Raw genomic sequence first — 17382 nt, 5'->3', positions numbered from 1 at the left:
TTCTAAAAAACAAAAAACAACCAACCAACCAAAAAAAAAACAAACAAAAACCAACCAACAACAACCCCTCCCTAAAAACCTCTTACTTTTCCATTAGGATTGCACCAAGTATAAACGAATGAAATATATTTAGATACTAATGTGTAGCAAAGCTAGCAGGAAAATAACAGGGTATGTAATCCTGTAACTAGGCTGTGGCGTTGCATGCACAGAAGGGGACGTGCAACCTTTGACTCTGGCATTTGCACGCTTTTGGGTGTCTAATGGCATACCTTGATATTCTCCCAGTTTTCTGTGTGGAATAACTGTAAGACTTGGAGAGCAAAGTCACTCTAGATCCCCACCCTTTCCCCTCAAATCAGGCACATAGCCTGACACCACAGTGACTTGGAGAGAGGACAAGGTTATGCTCTGCCTCAGTGTGGTGAAACTACCAAGTGATAAGGGGCATAACTTGCATAGTTCATTCAAATGTAACACTGACATGTTGCAACTATTCAGCTTTATCAACAATAGCACTGTGTGTAACTAACACAAATTGCAACACCTATAGCGATTGTAATGAAACACAGATTTGTGTGTGTAGATTTTATTTCACAATGGCAGCGGCTGTTAGCCTCTCCCCCTGTGATGTACGATATGTAGGACAGGTCTTATTCTCCTCTTTGCAGGAGAATCAGCTGAGAAAGCCCCTTAGCGTAGAACATAAGCAGTCTTTAAAAGAAGTTAATCTGTTCGCCCTGCCCATTGCTTGCTGTGACAGTAATAACATGGCTTCCATAATGTGCGGTTCTGCTGCCTAACTTTCGTGTGCCTCTGATTTGACTCTGCTGGAAAGAGGGAGGCAAAGCTCATTCCTACCCACTCGTCAGGGCTGTGTGTCTGACTCGCTGGGGAGTGCTGCTGTGAGAATTGAATGCTGTCTCAAGGCAGGTAAAGTTGCTGGATCAGCAACAAAGTTAACTATGTTCATAACTGCACTGACACAACTGAGTGGAAATTTGTATTGAGATTATTCATTCCTGTAACTGGAATTCACATCCTGGGAATCCACAGTTCAGACTAGGATTGTTTGGTGAAGAAAGTTTTGGAAAGAATGTAAATACTGGGTCCCCATTTACTTTGCTTTCATAATGATCTTCCATTCTCTTCCCTGCTAATCTGTTGGTAAGGGTCTGTGCAAAACAGACTTTATCAAGTGAGTATTTGTGTTTGGGTTTTAAACAGGGTTGTGGCTTTGAGATTCCAGGACGCTGACTCTTCTGGAGACAGGCTTAAATATTCTTCTCTTTTGGAGCACTCCCTGGAATCTTGAACAGGAGTCCAGTGGGCAGGCAGAGACTCCAATCTGTCACTGTTTTTCTTGGGTGAAAGCAGTGTTTGTCTTTGCTATAAGTAATGCAGCTGTGTAGAGCGGGCCTGCAGAGTACCAACTACTGTAGAATATGTAGTAAAATGTTGCTTTGAGCCACAGTGTAAAACAATGCGCTCCTCTCCAACTGTTTGTGGTGGCAATAGGGGTTAAGCTAGTGGTAACAATATTACCCTTCAGTCCCCATCTTCATGGCTCATGCACAAAGCATTTCACCATAAATACTAAATTAAAAGAACATTGCTTCATTTAGGCCCTGAAATATGTTGTTAGTTGTGCCCACGGTTATCAGCTGGGGATCAGGGTCCTGCTGAGCTAGGTCCTGTGATGACACACAGTAAAAAGATGGCCGGCTTCAAAGGGGTAGCCAGGTATCGGCAAAAACAACAAGGAGTCCTTGTGGCACCTTAGAAACTAACACATATATTTGGGCATAAGCTTTTGACTCCTCGTTGTTTTTACAGTAAAAAGACATTCCCTGATCCTAAAATCTTACAGTCTGGGTTGTGACAGGATTCAACAGGTAGGTGTAGTGAACAAAGGGGGTAGGAAAAGGAGAGAATGGTAAAGTGACCATGTTATTGATATAACTTCCACCATACCGCCTTGGGGAAGGCAAACTCCTGGGCCCTGATTTCCATAAATGCTATGGAGTGGAGGGGGCGATCTGGACCCTGGATGTGTTTCTCATGTCACTAAAGCTCTTGTGACTGAATCTCTAAGGTGCCACAAGTACTCCTTGTTCTGTTTGCTGATACAGACGAACACGGCTACCACTCTGTAATCCAGACTGCAGTTTATACTGCTTACAATCCCTCTGCGCTGTTTGGCTGGGGGATGTGCCAACCCCTTTCTTGGGGAGAATGATCAGGGGAGATCCCAGCACAATATTGCTCCCACCCTCTAATCGCCCCTCCTTGTTGATCAAATTTTGAGCTCAGAATTTCTCTGGGATACTTGCCACTGCTTAACTAAGTCAAGAACGGCAGTGCACTTGAATGTACCACTCCAGAGCTTGCAAAACTTGCGTTGCTGATATCCAGCTGGGAAGGTTTTGGAGGTGTGGGCCCCTGTAACCTTAACCCTCCTGGAGAGATGGCGTCAAGTTACATCTGCCACTGAAAGTGAGTTGTAGAATGATGTGAAGAAGGCTTATCTCAGCCCTTTCTCCAAAGATCAAAGCTAGCATGGTTGGTGATGTATGTCTGCTGGGGTTATGTAAGGCCCTGTTCTGGGGAGGATCTGAAGGAGAAAGGGAGCAGAGGGATTACAAGAGGGTTGTGGGAGGAGAGGCCTCACAGGTTAGATAAATATGAGCCGTGACCCTTGTTTGTCCATCACCAGTCACATAGGAACATCTGGAGATTTTGGTGCGATCCAAGTCTTTTCTGACTAGTCTGTATCCCTTTATCTTCCCACTTGTCAACGCTTCAGCTTCATGATAAAGGCTCTGTCTTGCTTTAGGGGAGCCGTCAGAAGTTCAGCAGAGGGTACGAGGGGCAATACCATGCTGTGTGTAGTAGCGCGCTATCCTTTGGTACGTCGAGTCTTCTGTATAGAATGCACATGAGTTAGTGTTGGCCTTGATCCATGTTGGATGCTTTTGGTGCAGTCAGTATGCTGATAAAGGGTAAAAAATGCACAATAAATATTTGAGTTTTATCTGTCTGCAAAACAGAGTTGTGTTCTTCCGGTCAAAATAGGTTTTGTATGCTTTAGAATCTCTCTTTAATTTCTTAGTTAGAAAACAAGCTTAGCAAAGGTGAAACACAATCCATGAAGTAAGTATAAAACATTGAATAACGAACCTGTTAAGTGAAGGGTCTGGTTTGATTGCAGCCATCTTACACTAAGTCTTTGCCTTCATTTCAAAAAGTGGTGTTCTCTCTCTCTCTTTTTTTTTTTTTAAACATTGAGCTAACAACTTATTGTGTAGACCTAGTGGAACAAGTCACAGGTAGCTAGTACCTCAGTGTAGCCAGTTGAAGTCAACCCAAAACCTGTCACCTGGGATTTGCCACTAATAACTACACCTAGGTAACAAGTATCGGGGTAGCCATGTTAGTCTTTATCCACAAAAACAACAAGAAAAGGAGGACTTGTGGCACCTTAGAGACTAACCAATTTATTTGAGCATAAGCTTTCGTGAGCTACAGCTCACTTCATCGGATGCATTCAGTGGAAAATACAGTGGGGAGATTTACATACATAGAGAACATGAAACAATGGGTGTTACCATACACACGGTAACCAGAGTGGTCACTTAAGGTTAGCTATTACCAACGGGAGGGGGGGGGGGAGGAGAGGAACCTTTTGTCGTGATAATCAAGGTGTACTTTACATTACTTTGTGTAATGACCCATCCACTCCCAGTCTCTATTCAAGCCTAAGTTAATTGTATCCAGTTTGCAAATTAATTCCAATTCAGCAGTCTCTCCTTGGAGTCTGTTTTTGAAGTTTTTTTTGTTTGTTGAAGAATTGCCACTTTTAGGTCTGTAATCAAGTGATCAGAGAGATTGAACCAGTTCTCCGACTGGTTTTTGAATGTTATAATTTTTGACGTCTGATTTGTGTCCATTTATTCTTTTTCGTAGAGAGTGTCCAGTTTGACCAATGTACGTGGCAGAGGGACATTGCTGGCACATGATGGCATCTATCACATTGGTAGATGTGCAGGTGAACGAGCCTCTGATGGTGTGGCTGATGTGATTAGGCCCTATGATGGTGTCCCCTGAATAGATTTATTTGAGCATAAGCTTTTGTGGGTAAAAACCCACAAGTCACAGGAGTGCATGGGGAGGGGAATCTGGTACGTTAATGCTTGAATGTAAATATCCCTGAGATACATGGGCTCCTGCTGCTGAACAGTAAACTGTAGGAGGCAGAGAGAAACCCGACTTCTCTATTCTATGGGGACTGGTTACGTGGCTGCTAATGCAAACTTAGGGGTAATGTATGAACTAACTCATCAGGGGCTGTCACGTGGGGCTAGAGCTGGTTACACTGAATGTGGAAGGCGGGAAGTCATTTCAGTTCTTCCTGGGCCTGAATGCTTTGGGCAGTTAACTAATTAACAACATCCAGAGAGCTATGGTGATAGGAGACTCGCAGTCTGACAGATAATGACCTGCATTGTGTGTGTGAGCCAGGAGAGTTTGAGTCACATTAAGCATTTAAAAAGCTTTCAGAGCAAGCTACCAAACAGCCTGGGGCTCACTACTCCAGCGGGCCATTGTCACAGTGGATTTTCCAGCAGGGGCTTAAGAATTAGATGGGACAATTTTTAGCAGAAACCAGTAAATCTAGTCCTGAGCTAAATAGCTGGAAATGGCTCCAAGATGTCTGAGGCATGAGTGCTCATGATTCTGGTTCCTGACTTGACCAGTTTGACTTAAATGAACTGACAGGCTAGCTACTAGAGGCGCTTAAGAGACTGATGAGGTTGACAGCTGGCCATATAAAATCTGGGGGTTCTTAAGTAGGGTGACCAGATAGCAAGTGTGAAAAATCGGGATGGGGTAAAAGGCACCTATATAAGACAGGTTTCAGAGTAACAGCCGTGTTAGTCTGTATTCGCAAAAAGAAAAGGAGTACTTGTGGCACCTTAGAGACTAACCAATTTATTTGAGCATGAGCTTTCGTGAGCTATGCTCAAATAAAGTGGTTAGTCTCTAAGGTGCCACAAGTACTCCTTTTCTATATAAGACAAAGCCCCGAATATTGGGACGGTCCCTATAAAATCGGGACATCTGGTCACCCTGTTCTTAACACCTGGAGATACTGATGAGTTCAAAGTCTGTCCTTGTCAGAGTGAAGGTGTGGACCCAGCTTGGAGCTATGGTGGTGGGGTTACTTTAGAATTTGTATACAATTTTACAAGTGTGCATTCTGTAAGAGTGCTTCCTACAATGGGTGAGTTACCACTTCTGCCTTTTCATTGGTAGGTGAAGTATTGTGTGTTGGCAGCATTTCCCATCAATAGCTACTCAGACAACTCACATCTGCTCTAGTGTAAAGATCTCTCCTGGCAAACTGGAGAGAGAGATTATGTAAGACCGGAGGTCAGGTGATGCCTAATTGCCATTCCTGCTGTAGTCATGAGTCATGGGCAGAGCCACAGCCTGTTCCCTGAATAGCAATCCTGCCTTGTCCATTACAGCAATTTGCTTTCTGTTAGTAACTTAATATAGTACTTCTGCAGTCGCTTACTGACCAAACCATTCAGTGTCCTGTTCTTTTTAAACAAAATAAACAAAACAAAGGTGTGTTTAATATTAGGCAAAATCCATAAGTCTGACTTAAAATGAGGTAAACATTTTAAAGTACTTGTTAGCATTTTGGTGTCTTTATTTCAAAAGTGAATTTGTGCAATGAAAGATATAAGCACGAATGGCTGGTGAGTGTGCGGACTTAAGTTGCTGCCGTTCACATGGCAGAATATCCCTTGTGACAGGGAAAGCTGAAAGGCAAGGACCGTTTCTGACACTCTCCTCATACCCACTCCGGGATACTGAAAAGCCAGGTTAACTACTGGTTATATCTTACTGGTTTTAAATGATCACAAATGTCCCACTTTTGCTGCATGTCAAAAGAAGACTTTGCTACTTACACACTTGTTTGACTTTTTAAGGAGCACTTTGGTTAACTTGCAAAAGGTGAAGCTCATTCTGTGAAGACCCAGCGTTCTATCTGGGTTCAAAGTGTGAACTGTTTAAGGACTTGTCTACACTGGGAAACTGCCTGGGACAGCTCCCTGTGTGGACACTACTTTGGAATACAGTATGAATGACTCCTACTCCAGAACTGAGTGTCCAAGCAAGGAGCTGTTCTGGAGTAGCTGTTCCAGTCAGTTTCCCCATGTAAACAAGCCCTCTCCATTCATTCACCTTCTGTGGTTGAGCAGAACAGCACCCTGGTAGTCCAGCAGCTGGCTTGGAGGTGATGATGCAGAGTCCCAAGCAGCAAGTTGAGTGGTACTGAGAGGAGACGTCAGCTGAGCCGAAATCTGCCGATGTCTCTTGTTGATTACCATGCACCTTGATTACCATGCACATTGTAGGGAGAGTGGTCACTTTGGATGAGCTATTACCAGCAGGAGAGTGAGTTTGTGTGTGTATGGGGGTGAGGGGGTGAGAGAACCTGGATTTGTGCAGGAAATGGCCCACCTTGATTATCATGCACATTGTGAAGAGAGTTGTTACTTTGGATGGGCTATTACCAGCAGGACAGTGAGTTTGTGTGTAGGGGGGTGGAGGGTGAGAAAACCTAGATTTGTGCTGGAAATGGCCCAACTTGATGATCACTTTAGATAAGCTATTACCAGCAGGACAGTGGGGTGGGAGGAGGTATTGTTTCATGATCTCTGTGTGTATATAATATCTGCTGCAGTTTCCACGGTATGCATCCGATGAAGTGAGCTGTAGCTCACGAAAGCTCATGCTCAAATAAATTGGTTAGTCTCTAAGGTGCCACAAGTACTCCTTTTCTTTTTGTCTCTTGTTGGTCTTCCTGTTGCACTGAGAACTTTTTTGGAAGACAGGTACTCCCTCTTCCTGCTCCTGGCTCACTGCTTGTCTCTTTAAATCTGCTCCTTTTGCATTTGTCCTTGGAAAACTTCAGCTACCCCTTCCCCTTCAGCTCTCCCTGGCTCTAGCAGTGAAGTGCCTTTTCTGAGCAACCAATTTACTGTAATTGCTGTGCTTTCTGATTATAGCACAAAGTGCACCTTGCAGGGGAAGTTTGGTTTTTGGCTAAAAATATTCTGTGCTTAACTTCTTACTAGCGTCACCTCTCTCTTTTTAAGACAAAGGCCCGCTCTGCTTTTCCTCAATCTCCTGGTGGTAGAGTAGAGGTGGGAGAGTCCCCGAAATTGCTGGTGTAGGTCAGGCCCTGTGACACTGCTCAGATGCCAGTCTTAAACCGTTCCCAGTAGGGCAGCAAACTCTGAGTTCTCTGCAGTTTGGCCTTGCGAAGGATAACGTCGCTGGCAACTGCCTCTTGCTGTGAAATCTGCAGAAGTGTTGTAAGCAAAAACTGGAGGAGAGATTTCTTCCCCTTGCATGTAGTCTGAGTCTCAGTGTGCTCCTGGGTTCACTGGACAGCATGTTCTCTTCCCTTTTCAATCCCCATGTTCCATGCTTCTCACCTGACATTTCTGAGATGTAAGAAAGTGGGTTATTCAGTCCCAACCATAACATATGCTTCCTGCTTGTCAGCATCAGGAAATTAGTGGACACGGAGCTTATTCGAGACTCTGCTTACCAAATAGCAAGAAACAAGGTGCCCTCTACATTGTGTTCAGGTTACACCTTCAGCCTCCTGGAACATCTGTGATCACCCGCCTGAATGAATAGGGGTTTAGCTACTACACCAAACGCTGATATTCAGGGCTAGCGAAGAAGTGGAACATAGTCCTTAATATCCTTTGTGAGCTGCAGAATCCTACTCCAGTGTGTAACCTTTGTTAAAGGCAAACACACAAACTTCTAGCCCCGGTGATTGTGAACAAATCCTTGAATGCACACAGCACAACTTCTGTGGTGGTGTCTTCTGGATGCAGGCAGCCTGAAACGATTGCTCTGAGATGTGTTAAGTCTGAAACCGCAAGAGGGCAACTGCTAAAGTTAACCTTGGTGTTCCTCCCGCTCCCTAGTTGTCAGACTCTTCCTACACCTTTTATATTGATATAAAATTCTGCAGTATGTCCACAACTGACTCTCTGGGTGGGGGCGGGAAAAGGGGAGCGACGTGAAATGGAATGTGGTATGAAAAGAACACCGGGGAGAGGGTGCTGTTCGAGTTTTGAATTGAATTCCATATGAAAACAATTTGCAAATGAGGCTGCCACCGAAGTCAGGTGCTCCCGAACCCGGGGCTGGCTTGCTGGGCACTACACAGGACTCTAGTGACCGTTTGTCCTGAATTGCTTGTGGCTCTGCATGGATCGCAGTCGAAGTCAATAATAGGTGGCTGGAGAGAGGACGGGCATTAGTTGCCAAAACCCTGCCAAACTGACTTTTGGCACGTTCTTCCTGACGAAGAAGTGGGCAGTCCAGGCGGTCCTGTTCCGGAGTTCTAGCCTCTGACCTTCTCTTCCCTGCCACTGGTTCTCTGGGTAGTAGGGCCTTTTGTTTTCTCTTGAGAACCTAATTATACCAACCATCCTGTAAATGGTCCAGGATACTGAATGTGAGAAGCCTTTAATGGAGCAGGGCAGATGGCCTTGTTTTTGCTAGTTAAATGATGCTTTGAGCACTGACTTTAGGGCAAGGCCTCAAGGACAAGTTGATGGTGACTGGAGTGGCCCAACAGCCACCTGCTCCACCCCCCCAGCCCCCCCAAGTTTTGGGTTTGTATGACCCTGAAATCTCAGTCGGAGCCACAGCTCCTTCAAGCTCTGTTTGCGCTGCTTCAGTGGCACAAAGGGGCTTCATGCAGCAGCTAACTAGCCTCATCTAGGGCCTAGCCTAACCTACTGGCTGCAGGGGGCATCCTGGTATGTGTGTCAGGTGTAGGCTGGGAGCTAGGCCACTGATCCTAGTTAGCAGAGTGATATTTTCAAGACTCTTGTCGGTCAGTGTAAGTTAGAGCAGTTCCAAGGCTGCTCTAAATTGTTCAGGTGGCCAGTTTGGCCCCAGCAGCCTCCCAAGGTTGGAAGGAGGAATGTGGAAGCCACCAGTGCCTCCTTCCCAGGAGGCCTCTGGCCCTGCTCTTTTGCTTCTGGGGATTTGTGAATATTGACATCAGGGTGGATTTGATTTAAATCAGACATTGATTTTAAATCACTAGTCAGGAAGACTTGATTTAATCATGCGTTTCTACATAAAAGTGCATTCTTGTTGGTTGTTATAACCATAATACATATTCTTCACCACTCAGATAGATGTAGGTTTCATTTTTAGAAGGTACATGCTATATACATTTTTAAACAGTGATTTATTTTGAAAACTTTTCAGATGAGTTTTACAGATATATCAGAAAATGAAGGATTGTTTGGTTATTTCATTTACCAAGGGTAATTGAAGCAGATAGTTCACCTTCCAATTATTTCATAAATATCTCCAATTCAATAGGTTAATCATTAACATTTGGAGGATTTTCTTGCCATGCTGTATTAGGAGGAGAACATCACCAGACAGACATTTAAATTTGTTTTATTTAACTAAAACAACAACATTAAGTATTCTGGATTTTTTTCTTCAACAGCAAACATATAATATTTTAACAAAACAAGCATATGTCCCTCGCTTCTCACATTTATCTCCAGACTTCTTCTCCTTGTCCAGATCTATACCACCCCCAACAATCTTCTATTCGTTGAACTGTTTGAAACTTTGCACTTTTAGAAAGAGGTAAGGGATTGATTCTGTGTACACAAATTTGCAGAGGGACAATAGAGTTGAGGTCTGTTATTTCTCACCTCTATGTATTATCTATTTGTTTAAAAACATTTTTGCTGTTAACAAGCATGTTACCTCTGGAGACGCAAATCCACAGTTTGAGAACTGCAAAACTAAGCGTCTCTGATGGTATCTTTTAGACTGAACACTGAGTCCCATTGGGTAGATAGAAAGATTAACCTAAATAAGTGTTTGTTTGTAATTTAAACCTCTCGGGATTTCTGTATGCCTTTGGGATTGTCTGGTTGGCTCTTACAGGAGCAGGTATGGTTAGTCTGTCTGTCCAATTACTGCTAGACAATATCGGTGCGCCTAGTGCGGAGGTGGGCAATTACAGCCTGCGGGCCACATCCAGCTCGCGGGACTGTCCTGCCCGGCCCTGGAGCTCCCAGCCAGGAAGGCTAGCCCCCGGCCCCTCCCCTGCTGTCACTCCTACCCCGCAGCCAGTGCACTGGGCGGCATGTTCATGCAGGGCAGCACAGCAACGTGTCTGGCTCCGGCACGGTAAGGGGGCGGGGGCTCCCAGGGCGGCAGTCAGGGGACAGGGAGCAGGGGGCAGCTGGATGGGTCAGTGGTTCTGGGGGGGGGCAGTCGGGACGGAGCAGGGGGCGGTTGGATGGGGTGGAGGTTTTGTGGGGGGTGGTCAGGGGACGGGGAACAGGGGGGGTTGGATAGGGCATGGGGAGTCCCAGGGGGCCTGTCAGGGGTGGGGGTGTGGATAGGGGTTGGGGCAGTCAGGGGACAGGGAGTGGGGGGCTTGGATAGGGGGTGGGGTCCCAGGTTACGGGAGGGGGTCTCAGGAGGGGGTGGTCAGGGGACAAGGAGCGGGGCGTTGGGTGGGTCGGGGATTCTGAGGGGGGCAGTGAGGAGGCAGATAGGGGTGGGGGCCAGGCTGATTGGGGAGGCACAGCCTTCCCTACCCGGCCCTCCATATAGTTTTGCACCCCGGTGTGGCCCTCGGGCCAAAAAGTTTGCCCACCCCTGACCTAGTGGATTGAGTGCATTGCAGGGAGCCAGGAATTTCTTAGGGCTGATCTACTCTGGCACTCGCTCAGGGATGTGGAAAGCAGCCCGCTGGGCGCTGCAAGGCTCAGCGCTGTGACGTGCCAGCCCCCGGAGGCGCGCCCCTCGCGGACGTGGGTGGTTTTAGAGGTCTGTGCCATGCCCGCACAAGGCACGTTAAAGAGCTGCCATGGCAGTGTTTTCATGTTGCCAGGGAAGACACGCCCTTACTTCTAATCCCCGGTGCTTGACTCGGTTGCTCTTTGGCCTTGAGCAAATCTCTTAACTGCTCTGCCTGAGCTTCCCTGTGTCTAAGATTTACTTCATTTCGGGAGGGTGTGGGACTGTTAATGTTAGGGGTAGTTGCACTGTGAGGAATGAGTCATTTGTCAGAAGTGAACGGGACAGTTCAGGGTTTAATGGGAGTTCCTGCTGTGTGTGTGTAACTGGCATGTCTTAGGGCAGGGCTACACTGGAAAGCTCAAAGCGCTGCTTGCTGCGGGAGCGTTCCCACACTCGCACTTCAAAGCGCTGCCGTGGCCGCGCGTGAGCGCCGGGGGAGAGCTCTCCCAGCGCTCCCGGTACTCCACCCCCACCAGGGGATTAGCTCCCAGCGCTCGGAGCCTGTCTACACTAGCGTTTTAAGGCGCTCAGCCTTGCTGTGCTCAGGGGGGTGACTTTTCACACCTCTGAGCCAGCAAGTTAGAGCCCTATAAAATGCAAGTGTAGAGGAGCCCTTAGTATCACTAGAATCTCCGCTAACTAGCTCAGATAAGCATGATTGTGCTCTCAGATTGACAAATGGATTTGCTTCCCAGTAATACTCCATATGGAGAGCGAGACTTTGACTTGTGTAAAATACACTCTCTGCATGTGCAAACACCTCCGCTTTGGGTAGCGAACTACAGAATTTGGAGAATGGTATTAATTATGAAATTGACAACATCCCGATTTTGGAGTCACTTCAGATTCTGTAAATCTCCCTGAAAGACTTTTTTTCCCTCTTGAGATCATATGTTGAGTGGCTGTAAGATTTCTCTTGTGCAAGAACTGGAGAAACCAAATCTGACCAGGCATGCCCTAGGAAGCGACGTGGGAGTGTTCCTGAAACTGTCCACTCCACAGGCTCCCAGAGATGCTCTCGCTCCAGGGTGTGGCTGAGAGCATGACTTTGGAGTGACTAGCACTGGCTTTAGTGCTGGTTGAGGTTTTTGAGCAGAATTGCATATGCATCGACAGTACTGGATTCGGAGAGATTTAGAGAGCTGACTGCTTCTCAAGGTACAGATCGACTAGTTAGCACTTAACCTCCCCCTTCATACTCGCGTCTTTACAGATGTGTGAAGAAGTAAGGGATGTATTACGTCATGCACCGATGGTACATTCAAAGCTTGCTCTCGATGGTTCTGAAGCCCCCTTAGTGCTCACAACCGCGTCCATGTTGACTAAAAGGGCTGGGAGCTGACCTCCTTTAGCTCTCCCACGATGGGAGTGGCTTAGGCCGCAGCACTGCACGCGGCCTTGTCTTGCTGATGCTCAGCTTTCAAAGGGGCCATCGCGTTGTTCTGAACCAGATTCAGCTGGTCTAGGTACAGGAGGGAGAATGACGTTATCGAGGATCCAGCCGAACTCAGAAGCTGTAGGGTTTTTGGTTTCGGCTGTGCCTGCTTCTGTCTCATGTCCTTTCCCACACGAGAGCTGCTGCTGGTGTGCATTTCTTCTCCAGTATCCCAGCCCCGTCGGACCCCGGTGGCCAGAGGTGGAGAGGGGTAATTGGAAGAAGCTGGTACTCAAGTGCTCCGTAACCCCTTTGACCTTTCTCTGGAGAGTCGAGATGCTGGTGCTTAAAGTTCAGAGCTTGTCTTGGGAGCATGCAAAGAAGTCATGAAATCCAGAGTTTAGTTGTACAGAGAGAACATATAAAAGACACCACACGATACCAAGAGATTTTGTAATGTCTGAAAGCCCATGTGGTAAATCTGCAGTATCTAAGTCTTGCTGTCATGTGCGAATCGCTTGCAAAGAACCAAGAGAAAACCGTTCAGACTAGTGACCTGTAAATGTCTGTCTTGTTGCATATTTGTAAACTGAAACTTTAATTATGGTCTGGGATAGAACCACCAGATAAGGACTAGATGTCCTAGTTAATACACTGTATTACTGATAATGTCTCACGAAGGCATAGGACAGCATGCATAGTGTATGTGGTGACATGAATGGAGATAATTCATAAAGGATTCCTACACTTTAGCTGTGAGACTTATTGCTGGGATGGGCAGAAGGCTGGGGGAATCAGGATTATCTTTTTAAAAAAAATAAAATAAAATATGAATCTTATTTAGTTTCTTCAGTAGTTTTGCCTAGACTAGCTCTTTTGTTCTATGTAGCACACTTCTTAACTGCTCATAGTGCTCCCCAAAAGTTCAGTGTCAACATAGCTGTCTCCTGAACCTCCTCGTTCAAGGGAAAGGGTAGCAGTACTGTGTACTTCCTCAGGCAACCAGGTACACCAGCCTATGTTATCCACTCCTGTACCTGATGTAGAATGCCTGGTTGTGATGTTCTTATATGCCCTGTTTGTTCCAGTTAGTATAAGTTAGAGCTGCCTTTAGACTGCCCTAGTGCACAGCCAGCCCAAGATCAAGGGAGTACAAAAGGTAGTTTTAAAGCCACCTTTGTATTTCTCTCGCTGTCTTCCTGACTTCTGCTGTGTGCTCCTCGGCTGCAGTTGAGACCAGATGACTCATTTTCCTGGCTGAAGTATTTTTGTTAATAAAATGCAATGAAAATCTGTTGGCAGAGTATTTAAATCTTCAGAATGACCATGGATTCTTTACCACTCTCAATTCTTCAGTCACCTGAGAGTTATATTCAGGGTGGAGTAAACTCCCCTGCTAGCATGGGGGGGGAGGGGAATGGATTGATCGCCCTCTAAAAGAGGGGCTTAATAAAAGCAATTTCTTAACATGAATAGTGTATAAAACCTGCCTCACTTATCCTTGATGGGGTTTGTATTTCTGTGCATCAAGTCAGAGATCAAGTCAATGTAATAAAAAATGCTTGCTTGGTAACTTGCCTTTTGCTTGTGATGTCTGATGTGAAGCCTGTCTGTCATGTTATAGGACAAACAGCATGGGTTTGTGCTTTAAAAGTAGCTGGACTTTTTATTAATATATTTATTACAAAGTACACAGGCCAGTGTTGAACTGCGTACACTCGTAAGGTTCTGGAGAGGCAGTGATAGAAGTGGCTGTTGTGGGTGTGGGAGAAATATGCCACTTTTTTGTAAATGTTTTGCAGTGTAATGCTAGCTTCTCAGGAAGAGTGTTTTAAGTTGTAGTATTCGGTCAGCATGTTCTCATTTGCTGGCAGGAAGTGTTGTAACTTGCTGTTTAGAATTGCAATTGTAAGAGGAATGCTGGATTTCCAGATTAACTTTCTGGGCGTGGGTCTGGGTGAGGTGCCATTAGTCCCAGGACTATGCAAGGGAGCAGGGTTGCTCTCCTCTCAGAACAGGAGGAGGAAAGGTAAGGATATCTTATTCTGTGAGCCAGCATTATAACCTCAGCTTGAATTTACTACATTTCCTGGTAGCCCTGGATGCTGGTAGTTTGTACATGAATTTGTGCATGCTTGAGAGAGATGCCTTTCCCTTATTTTTTTGTAGTAGCTTCTGATGCTGTAGCCCGATACGCAAAGCAAGTAGCTTTAGCCGAAGAAAACCAAATCCTAGCGAACATGGTTTTCATCTGTGCTCCTGATCAAATATCACTGTATGTTAGCTGTGTCTCGTTTGTTTGGAGTGCTGTGATGTAAATATAATTCAGTGTTCATTAGTTGTCTTTGTTAGAGAGTGAAGTGACAAGACACAACTCTTTTTTTAAAAACTAGCTGGACTGTGGTCCTCCCTTCCACCCTCCCCCGCAAGCACTTACCATAGTTTAATAATTTTAAATGGCTTTCTGCAATGTTGAAATGCTAGTACCATTTAAGCTTGCATTCCACTGTAACTTGCTGAAAGGTGCTAAACATTTAGTGCTGGTAGCTCTATGCATCTGCTTCTGTGTATGAAGGATCTAAGCAAGAAGAACAAGTTTTTACGGGAGTATCTGGGAATACTACTGGCTCTGGAGTCCAAATGCTCTTTTTCAGAGGATTACAGCAAACTGGAGTCAGTACCCCTCTGATCATTTATTTAAATACACATTGCTGGCATGATATGAAACAGTGCTTTAGTGAATGGAAGGCATCTGGCATTGTAGGTTAGGAAGTGTTGATGTCTGAGGCTGAAATACACTAATCTTCCATAGAAGTTTCATAGTGGAAAAATAGCCCTATGGCTTATTTGAAAGCCATAATACACTAGTTTATAAATACTTAAACAGAAGCTGTCACTTTGACTAATGGTGCCTGTCAAGGTTCCTTCCCCGCTCTGAACTCTAAGGTACAGATGTGGGGACCTGCATGAAAACCCCATAAGCTTATTTTTACCAGCTTAGGTTAAAACTTCCCCAAGGTACAAACTATTTTACCTTTTGCCCTTGGACTTTATTGCTGCCATCACCAAGCGTCTAACAAATATATAACAGGGAAAGAGCCCGCTTGGAAACGTCTTTCCTCCCCAAACCCTACACCCCCTTTCCTGGGGAAGGCTTGATAAAAATCCTCACCCATTTGCATAGGTGAACACAGACCCAAACCCTTGGATCTTAAGAACAATGAAAAAGCAGTCAGGTTTTTAGAAGAAGAATTTTAATTGAAGAAAAAAAGTAAAAGAATCACCTCTGTAAAATCAGGATGGTAAAGACCTTACAGGGTAATCAGATTCCAAACATAGAGAATCCCTCTAGGCAAAACCTTAAGTTACAAAAAGACACAAAAACAGGAATATACATTCCATTCAGCACAGCTTATTTTATCAGCCATTAAACAAAACAGAATCTAAAGCATCTCGAGCTAGATTACTTACTAAGTTCTGAGACTCCATTCCTTTCTGTTCCCGGCAAAAGCATCACACAGACAGAGAGAGCCTTTGTTTCTCCCCCTCCTCCAGCTTTGAAAGTATCTTGTCTCCTCATTGGTCATTTTGGTCAGGTGCCAGCGAGGTTATCCTAGCTTCTTAACCCTTTACAGATGAAAGGGTTTTTCCTCTGGCCAGGAGGGATTTTAAAGGTGTTTACCCTTCCCTTTATATTTATGACAGTGCCATTTTCAGGTGCAGCTAGCAAGAGATGTTAAGAGTAACAAGAAGGGTTTCTTCAGGTATGTTAGCAACAGGAAGAAAGTCAAGGAAAGTGTGCGCCCCTTACTAAATGAGGGAGGCAACCTAGTGACAGAGGATGTGGAAAAAGCTAATGAACTCAATGCTTTGTTTGCCTCTGTCTTCACGAACAAGGTCAGCTCCCAGACTACTGCATTGGGCAGCACAGGATGGGGAGGAGGTGACCGGCCCTCTGTGGAGAAAGAAGTGGTTCGGGACTATTTCGAAAAGCTGGATGAGCACAAGTCCATGGGGCCAGACGCGCTGCATCCGAGAGTGCTAAAGGTGTTGGCAGATGTGATTGCAGAGCCATAGGCCATTATCTTTGAAAAGTCATGGTGATCGGCGGAGGTCCCGGACAACTGGAAAAAGGCTAATGTAGTGCCCATCTTTAAAAAAGGGAAGGAGGAGGATCCTGGGAACTACAGGCCAGTCAGCCTCACCTCAGTCCCCAGAAAAATCATGGAGCAGGTCCTCAAGGAATTAATTCTGAAGCACTTAGAGAAGAGGGAAATGATCAGCAACAGTCAGCATGGATTCACCAAGGGCAAGTCATGTCTGACTAACCTAATTGCCTTCTATAACAAGATAACTGGCTCTGTGAATGAGGGGAAAGCAGTGGACATGTTATTCCTTGACTTTAGCAAAGTTTTTGATACGGTATCCCACAGTATTCTTTCTAGCAAGTTAAAGTAATATGGGCTGGATGAATGGACTATAAGGTGGATAGAAAGCTGGCTAGATTGTCGGGCTCAATGGCTCCATGTCTAGTTGGCAGCTGGTATTAAGTGGAGTGCCCCAAGGGTCAGTCCTGGCGCCTGTTTTGTTCAGTATCTTCATAAATGATCTGGAGGATGGTGTGGATTGCACCCTCAGCAAGCTTTCAGATGACGCTAAACTGGGAGGAGAGGTAGATATGCTGGAGGGTAGGGATAGGATACAGAGGGCCCTAGACAAATTAGAGGATTGGGCCAAAAGAAATCTGGTGAGGTTCAACAAGGACAAGTGCAGAGTCCTGCACTTAGCAAGGAAGAATCCCATGCACCGCTACAGACTAGGGACCAAATGGCTCGGCAGCAGTTCTGCAGGAAAGGACCTAGCGGTTACAGTGAATGAGAAGCTGGATCTGAGTCAACAGTGGGCCGTTGTTGGCAAGAAGGCCAATGGCATTTTGGGCTGTATAAGTAGGGGCATTGCCAGCGGATCGAGGGACGTGATCGTTCCCCTCTATTCGACATTGGTGAGGCCTCATCTGGAGTACTATGTCCAGTTTTGGACCCCACATTACAAGAAGGATGTGAAAAAATTGGAAAGCGTCCAGCGGAGGGCAACAAAAATGATTAGGAGGC

General features: G+C 45.6%; 1 protein-coding gene across 7 annotated transcripts in view; it reads left to right on the top strand.

Moving 5' to 3' along the window:
• The window catches only part of PLS3 (plastin 3), an 86240-nt gene that overhangs the window by 12813 nt on the left and 56045 nt on the right, over nucleotides 1–17382 (top strand). Inside the window, exon 1 of one of the 7 annotated variants that reach the window (XM_075132599.1) lies at nucleotides 14282–14300. The exons of the other annotated variants lie outside the window; for them this stretch is intronic. The gene's annotated coding sequence lies outside the window, so the exon portion shown is untranslated. Of the gene's footprint in view, nucleotides 1–14281; nucleotides 14301–17382 lie in introns of those variants that run through there. 7 annotated transcript variants of the gene reach the window in all.

This window comes from Caretta caretta, chromosome 9, assembly GCF_965140235.1.
Source record: "Caretta caretta isolate rCarCar2 chromosome 9, rCarCar1.hap1, whole genome shotgun sequence".
Taxonomy (NCBI): domain Eukaryota; kingdom Metazoa; phylum Chordata; order Testudines; family Cheloniidae; genus Caretta; species Caretta caretta.
Note: the sequence above shows the minus strand (reverse complement) of the source record. Positions and strands in the feature narration are given on the sequence as shown.